General features: G+C 38.6%; 1 long non-coding RNA gene across 3 annotated transcripts; it reads left to right on the top strand.

Annotated features, from left to right (window-relative positions):
- The first annotated feature begins 392 nt into the window (after window positions 1-392).
- LOC147655846 (uncharacterized) lies at window positions 393-9399 on the top strand. 3 transcript variants are annotated; one of them, XR_015280175.1, is made up of 4 exons: window positions 393-498; window positions 1866-1974; window positions 6305-6451; window positions 9322-9399. It is a non-coding gene; the product is annotated as an uncharacterized LOC147655846 (long non-coding RNA). The 3 variants fall into 3 exon arrangements; XR_015280171.1 differs by having other exon boundaries at window positions 9319-9399; XR_015280191.1 differs by having other exon boundaries at window positions 6305-6483; window positions 9319-9399.
- The last annotated feature ends 822 nt before the right edge of the window (window positions 9400-10221 follow it).

Below are 10221 nucleotides of genomic sequence, written 5' to 3'. Positions count from 1 at the left end.
GATGCTAAAGTGTAACTGCAGTTGCATAAAGCTCTGCCTATAGCAGAAACCTTAGGTAGGATACAAAGGACAATTAAAAGCATGTTATGATTTCTCAACAGGGATTTCCATTAGTGGCAGAAGTTTATAAAGATATTTTTTGCTGGAAAGGAAATGTTTTTGCTGATGTAGCTTGTTTTATGGAAGGAGATGGCAAAAGCTGTTCTAGAAGTGTCTTCTTGGTGGTAGAATGGCAGTCACAGTAGGACTGGCTACTGATAGAGCTCCCCCAACATACCCTTCCTAGTGTAGACCAGACCTCAGGGTCCATTTCAAAAGGTGTTATGTAAATGGGGTGTTAAAACCATTGTGACAGCAGAGAAACAAAGACTATTCCCTGAGGGGGAAGGAATATGCAAAACTGGCTGGGAACAGTCCAACAGTTTGGGGTCAGGCTGTCTTCCTCTGCAAGGATCTGGGTGAAAGAGCCAGCAGGCAAAACTGGCTTCATTTGGCATGGTATGGCCACAAACCCCTCTGAGCTGAGGGCTAAGTCCAGGGGCATCTGGGAGATTTGCCAGTATGGGTGGCCCATGTCACAGAGTTCAAGCCCTGTTTTGGGCCCCTGTTTGGTTTTGCTGAGACTTCAGCATGAAGTGGTAAGATTGTTCTAGTGAAGAGAATGCAAGTGTTGGAGGAGAGGTGCAAAGTCCTTGTGCAGGGACTCCTGCTGTCCTTCACAGAGGGAGGATGAACAAAAACATGCAGATACACATGGTCCAAATGTCAGAGGTAGCTTTCACATAGCACCCAGATGTTTCATGGTTCATTTCCCATGGTTCTGAGTCTGTGTCTTTGAAGATGTCACAGGCAGAGGTCTGCTGAGCTTATTTGTTCATACATTTACAGAGCTATGGTCAAAATACTGATCCAGAATGAAGAGCAAAGCTGTATGTCACTTTGGGTAGAGCAGTCAGTAGTCTCTGCTTTTATTCTGCTCCCTCCTGCCCCTGTTCATCCTTAGACATTGACTGGATCATGAATTAAAGTTCATGCTGGGCAAATAACTGTCAGCATGTAGTACAGCCTGAGTCCAACAGAAGTGCTCTTGATCTATCAGCAATGTGAAAGAAATATTACACCCCAGTGGCAGCAAGCAGAGGAAAAAACAAATAAAATGTTATTATAATATTTCCTGTGAAGGAAGTTGGGATAATATTGTGGCTGGTAGCTGACCAGCTGCTTTCATTTAATATTTTTCTAATTTTAGTTAGTGTTGGTCAAACAAACACAGCTTTCAGGGGATTTCCTTCAGTGTTAACAGACTGTCGTGTAGTTAGTTGAACAGAAGCTCTGCAGTGTGAGGTATGACCAAGAAATATGCCCTTTTTAAAAATAGTGCTGCATTGATACCATTAGCTGCTTGAGGGGGCCAGGTTTTCCAAACCTGGGATCTAGACTGTACTGTTCATTGGCTTAATGCTGCTGCAATTGAACATCTCTGGGGGACTGGATTTGGATGGGCCAGACCTGCTCATGGTGGTGAAAAGCATTAAGGAAAACGGAGAAATTCTGTATTACAGTCTGGCCTGGGTAGCTCAACCCCTGGAAACATCGGCTGTAGCTGGAGGTGCGAATGTACTGCCTCGCACCTGCAAAAAGGAAGTCTGGGACTCAGCCCTCTAAAATTATTCCTAGGTACAGAATGGGCTATTATAGTGGAGTTTTCAAAGAACTCTTTTTAGGGCGAAAAATAAAATTTGCTGGCTGGCTGGTAGCTGAGAGTCATAGACAGTCTGCCACTGTGTACTCAGTGCCCAATGTGCTGCTTATTCTAAGTTGAACTGCTAAATTGCTTAGTGTTAATAATTTGTGGTTTGTTGCAGTGGTGGAGCTGCCTGCCTGCCTGCTCCTGGGGCTATGGCCATTTAACCATTTCCTTCCTGAGAGGTGCTACCCTCCATCCTCACCTTGACCCTCTTTTTTGCTGCCAAGGTACAAGACCTTTAGATTGTGTGTCATTTGCTTTGCAAGAGCCTTTCAGGATGTGTTGAATGCTTGCATGACTCAGAAAGCTGGCTTCCACTTGAGATGCCTAAAATCCATAACATTGGGATTCAGAGCCACATGCTTCTCTAACACTCACAACCAAAATGTCATGGCCATGTGGCTCCTGCATTCAGCAGAATTATGGTTTGCTACAGATGTTTATGAGTGCATGGGCACAGTTAGAAAGTTTGCTGTCCAGTCTCCATTCTGCATGAAGGGATTTGAAGAAAAACCCAGGCACCAGATACATTTTAGAAACTGTAAAAGCTGTTTTGGGGTACTCAGGAGTCCTGACTAAATTCACCCAAATGTTAACAAATTGTGTTGATGTGCTAAAGGGTGAGGGAGCAACTAGAAACATATGCCATCTTGTATCTGTTTCATGTAGCACTATTATGAACAGAAACTCTATGTCATCTTAGCTTTACTGATATTTATGCTCCATCAGTATGTCCATAACACACTGGTTCAATTGAGAATTTAAGTGATATTTTCATTTTGATTATTAGTTGGTAATGAAAACACAGTCTGATATCTCAAAATCAAACTGTGAAGTCTTCAATGGTGAAACTGCAGCTCTCTGAAAACAAATCTCTGAGACAACTCTGATATACTCGCCAATAGTGTAAAGGAATAAAAGAAAGATGGAATAGTGAATTATCAGAAGCAAGGTCCAGGAAGAAGAAGAACAGTTTTCTGGCTACAAATGTCTGTGTTAGAATTACAGAGTGCACATACCCAAAGAAGGCCAGGCAAGGTAGTCCTAATGATGCCATTCTGAGGCTGGCAATATTCTTCTTAATTCCCAACACTTTGTTAAAATCAAAGACTTTCTAAAATGTGTAGCCACAGGCAGAATTCAGTCCCGTTGAACTGTGTTTAATTTTTAAAAGTTTTTTAAGGCTATTCTTCAGCAAAACAGTCGAGAGATATGAAAAAAAAGAACAGAATTTGGAAATTACAGCAAATTATAGACTTTGCTCTTCAGACTATGTTCACAAATTTTTGCTCTTCATTTATTCTTTTGCTAGTGTTGCAAGCAAAGCTCTCTGTAAACAGCAGTGGATTCAGAGAAATAGAAAAAAATTGTGCATTAGTGACTACTAAAAGAAAACATGAAACAGAGGCCATTGTCATGGAGGACGTCTGCCATTAGTTCAATAAAGAGGAGAAGACATTCTTCTGGTAGCCAAAAGTAGGATTATAGTCACAGAGTAAAGCAGACCACAATACCTTTTTTGGTGCTGTAGTTCTGATGGCACTTTATTTTGGTGTTCTGTCTCTAATCACTATCTATAGACCTTGTCCTGATGGCACCCATTTACACAAGGGTGTGCCAAGATTTTCTACCATCTTTGCCCATAGAAAATGGCAGAATTCACCCTGTAAAGGGCTTGTTCTTAATTTTTCATCCTCAATTAAAAGAACCACACACTTGCCATATTAAAATTTAAAATTGTGTTTATTGAGACATATGGATATTTACTATGTGCAAATGTTATGTTTACTTTGAAATGTTTTCATATGTGCATATTTCTGTTAGTGTTAATATTATTATGGTAATTCCTACATAAATGAGTATAGTATGTATTTTGAGTTTCTCTGGAAGTATTTAGTTGTCTTGCTGCTAATCACTTTCATATTGTAAAATATTGAGTGGTGGGCTAAATAGTTCACATGCATCTTGATTTCCCTTACCTTTTAAGGAATATTTGAGACAATATAAAGTCTGTAACTTGTTCAGTTATTGAGAACTTCTATGAAAAGAGATCTGAGGGTGATCATTGTCATGTGACTCTTGGAAAATAATTTGCAGGGTGGTCAGGAGGGAACATTGCAGTTTATAGAAGCGAGGACAGAGTCTGACCTACAGATACAAGGAGATGATTAAAAAACAAAAACAGCTTGGAAGCCTTATATTCACAGATGCTTTTAGTCTTAGTGTGCCATTCAATTAAGCATTCTCTGAGAATGTATTGCAATGATTTCTCATATTTTCTCATTAAAAGCCAGTTCCTTGAAATGATACTAGGAAAATCTGTGGCCAGCAAAATAATCCCCTTATTATTGCTCATGAACATGGTACTACTAGCTCTGAAGTGACAAACTTAAGGGAAGACCAAACACTGTCCTGTGAAGTGCATGATTGTTTTGATTCTCACTTCAGCAAGGCATGGATTTGGTGGACTTTAATGTAGCCACAGCAAAACTACCTGGACTTAACACTCCCTGAAATTCCCTGAAGTTCATGGGTACAGTGGCAGTATTACATAACTGAAGGGCACATCTACACCAGCATCTTAATTCAGATAAAAATTATGGGCTTGAATGGCAAGAAAAGTGGTCCCTGCTTTTGGAATCTTCATGGCATATAGGACCATGGTTACACAGAACCTCCTAATAGACGTGCAATCGTGATCCAGGAGAGTGAAAAAAATAAAGAGGAAATTCACATTAATTATTGTTGTTGTTCTTGGTATGCTAGCTGAATTACTTCAAGATAAATTTGGTTCAGTGTTGAGGAGAAAATTCTGTGATACATTTGTGTGCATATCTGAGTACACTCCAACACAGTTTTGCAATGACCCACTTCATCAGTGCATTGTCATCACAACAGCAGCTGGTCAACTTTATATCAAATGATTTATAAGGCAAGTACCCTTCTTTAATTATGGTGATAATTATGCTTTATCAGATATATTTTGCATCCTGAGAAAGAAAAAAAACTTTTATTATGAACATATTACCTTAAACACTATACAAATGGTTTGTCTCTTGAATATCACTTAGGTATCCACCAGGTAGATAAAGCTTGGAATCTCCACAAAAAAAGAAAAAAAAAAAAAAAAGAGGATCAGTGTAAAAAATACATCAGAAAGGAAGGGAACAAAAAAATCAACTTATTACATTACAAATTAGTTTTGTTTTGAACACGATATGAATCTTGCAATGGCAAGTCTTGTATTTCTGTGAATTTAGCAGATGGAGGAAGGATGCATGAAGAGCTCCAAGTCAACTGACAGAATAATTTACATGAAATCTTCACCTCTGAAAACAAAAGGATTCCTAAGCAGTAAAAATTTATACTGAATTGGAACGGACCCACAAGGATCTTCAAGTCCAACTCTTATATGAATGGCCCATTCAGGGATTGAACCCACAACTCTGGCATTATTAGCACGATTCTCTAACCAGCTGAGCTGATCTCAGGGTCAAGCACACCTAGGAAACCCTTCTCTTGATTAAATGAGGCTCTATAATTTGCAGTTATGTGGGAGAGGGATTTTCTCAATATGTTTCCTTGCTGAAAAAAAAGGGGCCTCAGCAAGATTTATGGGTTTAAACGCGTCACGCTTTTATCATGAGCACTGATTTTCTGAGTGGGTGGGTACTGTTAAGCACGCCAGGATGTGTCACAGCCGCGTGGGGTAGTAAAGGCAGGCCAGTAACTCAAAATGTTTCAAAACGTTTCGAAATTTATTAGGGATGAGTGCTCCTGAACACCTCATGTTTTCATACTTTTACTCATGCTTAGGTGTTTAGTGGCTGCCTGTAGACAGATAACCTCTGTGGTTATCTGGTTAGCTCTTAACACCTAATTATCACTTCATCCCAGGCTTTGGGCTGGGTGATTGAGTATCAGTATGTTTAAAAGTCTCTAAACAAAGAATTTTAAAAAATATATTCTTTTAATGGAATTAAATGAATTATTCCCCTAATAGGAATCTCCTCAGTAGATACGGGAGTAAAACTAAGCAATGGCCCAGGGCTTTGTGGGGAAAGGCTGGTTCAACTAGGCAAGGGATAAAAAAATCTGCTCTGATTTTTCCCCATCTGTTTTATACTTTTATACCTTTATGCCTTTGGTCATCTAAACAATATAGCAAGGAAAACACAGACCAAGTAAGAAGATTGGTCCTTGGCAACAACCAGTACTAGTTAAAGAACTAAGAAAAACACCTCCCTTTATAGCATTTCAAATGTATAGATAAGTGTAAACACACCTTATTTTTAGCACAGGAAGTGGAATGCCTGTGGTCTAATTTGTGTCTTGAATTTATATCTCTAGTGACCAGATTCAAGGAAAGGGACCTGCTCCTGGTTAGAAGTTTCTTTAAAGAGGTTTCTGGCAAATATCTTACTGTTAAACCTGATCTTGAATCAGATCTTCTTTTACCTTGTCCCCAAAAGCTCTTGTCTCTTAGCCCATTTCGGTGGCATTTGCAAAATTTGAAATGGACAGAAAATAAAAAATCTCCTTTCATTTGGTTTGCAGCTCCTGACTGCAATTCATATAAAGCCTGCTGTAGCTCTAAAGGCATTACCAGTGATGGAGATGAAGGTGAATGGAAAGAAAAAGTGCAGGAATCAGGACAATCATTGGAGGAGGAGGCCTGGTTAAACCTGGTGACTGGGGAGCAAGGTGGGACATGGTCCACCTTTCAGAAATCACAGGTTGCTGGCTATACTTTAGCATTTGTCTCTTACAAGGACAAGAATTTTTGTGTCTACCCTTGAGTGCATACCTAGACTGGTGAATACAGCCTTCAACATCTTCTAGATACAGTCACTACTTTGTTTGAAAGGCAGAAGCCTGGAAAGAGGTGTTAAGAAACTAATCAGCATGAGACAACCATGAATAAGTATTCCATATAATTACTATACCTTTCATCTCATTCATTCATTTGTTCAATGGCTGCTTCCATTTTGCATTACCTTCAAGATTTTGAGCCTTTTCTTCCAGTCTTTTTTTTCCCCAAAGACTTCCAGTCCCAATGCCACATCTTCCTGAGGACCTTGCTGATCCTCTCTGTGGTTAAGTTTATAACCTTTCTGAGGAATGTTTTATTTATGGATGTGCACTCAGCTGGTGAGGGGGAACATTTGTGTACAATTGTGTATGCATGCACTGCCATGGAAAAGTAAACAAAGCTGATAATTTCTAGAACTATGTGGGGAATGTCAAGGACATAAATATCATCATGTTTCATGAAATTCATGTACGGACAGGCACTCTGAATCAGATCATACAGACTGTTTCCTCTCATGCCTTATCTGTTGTCTGTGGGTAAAGTAAACTGTCTCATAAGTATCTGTAAAATAATCAGATCAAATGGAAATTTTTTTCCTGTCATCGATATAGAGAGGTTGTTTTTCTCTAATTCTTAGAACTGTGTATAGGAGTGAAAAGTCTACTTAGGTTAGGAAATAACGTTTTTCCTTTTACAAGCTGCACCAATTTTTCATTAAAGTGTCTCATGACAATGAGTTCCACTGAGTAACAGGCTTTTGCATTTTGGTGTGGCACTAGCTAAAAGTCCAGAATCATTGACATGACTGTAGATCTCATTCTAAATTTATAAAAAAACCCCAAAAAAACCAAATAAAAAACAAACAACAAAACCAAAACTACCCCCCAAAAACCCCAAACCAAACTGAAAAAAAAAGACAAAACCAAAAAAACTACCCAACAGAAATCTGTTGAATTTACTAGAGCTTGGCTGTGATGTACCCAAGGAGAAAATTTATTTCTATATATTTAGCATTTTCAGTGTCTGAGAGAAAGGACAGGCCTCATACCAGTAGGTTTATTCTGGGGAGGTGACTTCCTTATTACTGATGTGTAACCCCGGTCAGAACTTCCCTTACCACTTGATTCAGTTTTGTTTTTAAGTCATTAAAACAGGAGACATTAAGCTCAAATATATCACAGTGGTTCCTACCTGGTGAACATACAAATGCTAAAGGCATCTGCTGCTCCAGGAATATGGTGGCTCTGCAGAGACCCAAAAAATGTTAAGGATAGGGGTATGTGATCAGTGACTGCAGTACTCACAGCCCAACATTTTATTCAGTACAATTTTGAAGATGACTAGGAAAGAAAGAAAATATGTTCTCAGGCTTAGTTCGAGAATATATCAAGTTCCTTATGAAAAAAGTGTCCCAGGGAAAAAGAGGAAGTATCATTCAATGAAAGTATTTACTTCCACTCTAACTTATAGGAGGAAGTGTACAAGCAGTGTGCAAAATGCTATAGTGTTTTTCGGTGTAGGAAATATTGTTGACAAGCAGCTTCAAGGGAAATGTCAAGGTTTTAATGAAATCCCTATATTGTTTTTTCTCTGCAACTAAATATTTATTTTTAAAGAAAATTATATTTTTAAAGGAAACCTCCTTCAGTGTTGCTATCTTTTCCACAAGTGTCTTCTGAGGAGTGTTCTTTATGGAGAATACATGGATCTGTTGGCTCTCAATGTTCTGGTTTCTTATGGTCTAGTGTGACAAATTGAATAATCAGGGATGGGAACACAACTTAATCTGATTGTACTGTTGCACTAGTCAGAAGCTCATACTTGGTGGTACATGCTACCTGTCTGTACCAAAAGGGAAAAGGATGTAGGATGTATATACTTTCAAGGCCTGCTGGAACTCGGCAGCTGAATTGAGAGACAGAGTCACATTTCACACCTAATACGTGGAGTCTGATCCTGAAATGCCACTTACAGAAAAATGTCCTGGACTTCCAGGAAAGAACTGTGGGAAGAGAATTTTTAGGCAGGAAGTTCAAATCTTATATGGAAGAAAAGTCCCGAGAGGCTAACTGCTGTACACCTCTTATTTAACAAAACAATTAATTCAAAGAACATATGATAAGTTGAAGCCAGAAATACTCAGGCAGTTTTTTCTAGGCAAATCATATAAATCATGTACATAAACTTGTATTCCAAGAACACCACAATCTAATGCTTACCATGATAAAACAAAGAGTATTGAAGGAATTGGAAATGTCTTAATCTCATTGTGGTATATTGAAAGTGAACTGATATTCTTCCATGTATTTATTAGTATTCCCAAAATGTTACACACACAAACAAAAGCTAAGCTTATTCTGAAATTTGCAAGGGTCTGTATTTATATCTTTTAAAGTGATATATCATTTGAAATGATAGATGAATTGATGGTAGGAAAAATAAAGAAAATTTACCTGCTATTATATTAATCTTAGTTAACAGAAGAACTGAAAAGAGCAATATCTAATATGCTTTTCAACAATTAAAGCACAGCTAATTTTTTTGTAAGTTCAGGGAGAAGTACCTCAGCTTAGTGACTAGACTTAGAATAGTCTTAAGGGGCTGCAAAAATAAGCAAGAGATTATTTTTCCCATAGACTTTTTTTTCTATTTGTCAGAGCAAACTCTCTAAACCTAAAGCCTTGGCAGACTTCTTGTTTTTTAAAGCAGCTATTGTTCTGACAGTCTCTTCATTTTTGCTTTATTCTTTTTCTTTCAGCAGACCTGTGCACCAGGAACTGAAATGCAATGCGAGTTTTGTCAAATCTACATCAAAATAAAGTTCCAAAGCAGTATTTAACAGGAAATGGAAAGAAAGCGATCTTCTTTGCCACACTAGCTTGATGCTTAGTTGTCAGATTTCTCGCATTTGTGATTTCTCCCTTTGATCACTCTAATAACAATTCCTTAGACTATTAAAATTGGAAGTCAGAAACATGTTAGTGGAAAATTCTACTTTTCACCACTTATGCTACCTGTGTAATTTTTGTGATTTGCTCACTTTGGACCCTGAGCAGAGGTTACTTTCACGACTCACCTGCCCCTGTCTTATGCCAGTGTAAACCTGTCAAGACTCGTAAGGAGGTTAGTGATGTGTGAACGATAGGCTTTGACAAAACCTACTTTTGGGCCAAGTGCCTTTGTTGAGGCGAAGTGGGTGTAGTCTGTAGGATTTTTCTGTGTTGCTGATAGCAGTACTGGAAAAAAGCAGGGAACAGGTAAGACTGGTACAACATGGATACACTTGGCCCTTGCTTTATTTCTAGCTCTGCTTTCTAGTTCTCTTTTAGAACAAAACCCTTCCTGTGAGAGAGGTTCTCCTAAAGGAAAGTACCCAAATTAGTTTTCAATCTGACCTGACAGAGAGTGCTGGGTAAATGGTGTTTTTGATTGTTTTTCCCTATCGCTTGGAATGCTTCCAGATGAACAGATGACCACTGCTGTTTGTATCCATCTTTTAAGAATAACCAACAGTAAATATTGAAGCGAAATAACAAAGGTGAGAATGTTATCTCTTATCCCACAAAAGCTTGAATTGTCAGATCAGGACAGGGAACATGGGAATAACTTGGAAATGTTTGTCTTTCCACCTCTCTGTCAACACCTGTGGAGTTGTTTGCAT

Source organism: Cyanistes caeruleus, chromosome 1, assembly GCF_971803275.1.
Source record: "Cyanistes caeruleus chromosome 1, bCyaCae1.hap1.1, whole genome shotgun sequence".
Classification (NCBI taxonomy): domain Eukaryota; kingdom Metazoa; phylum Chordata; class Aves; order Passeriformes; family Paridae; genus Cyanistes; species Cyanistes caeruleus.
This window is presented reverse-complemented; position numbering and strand designations above follow the sequence as displayed.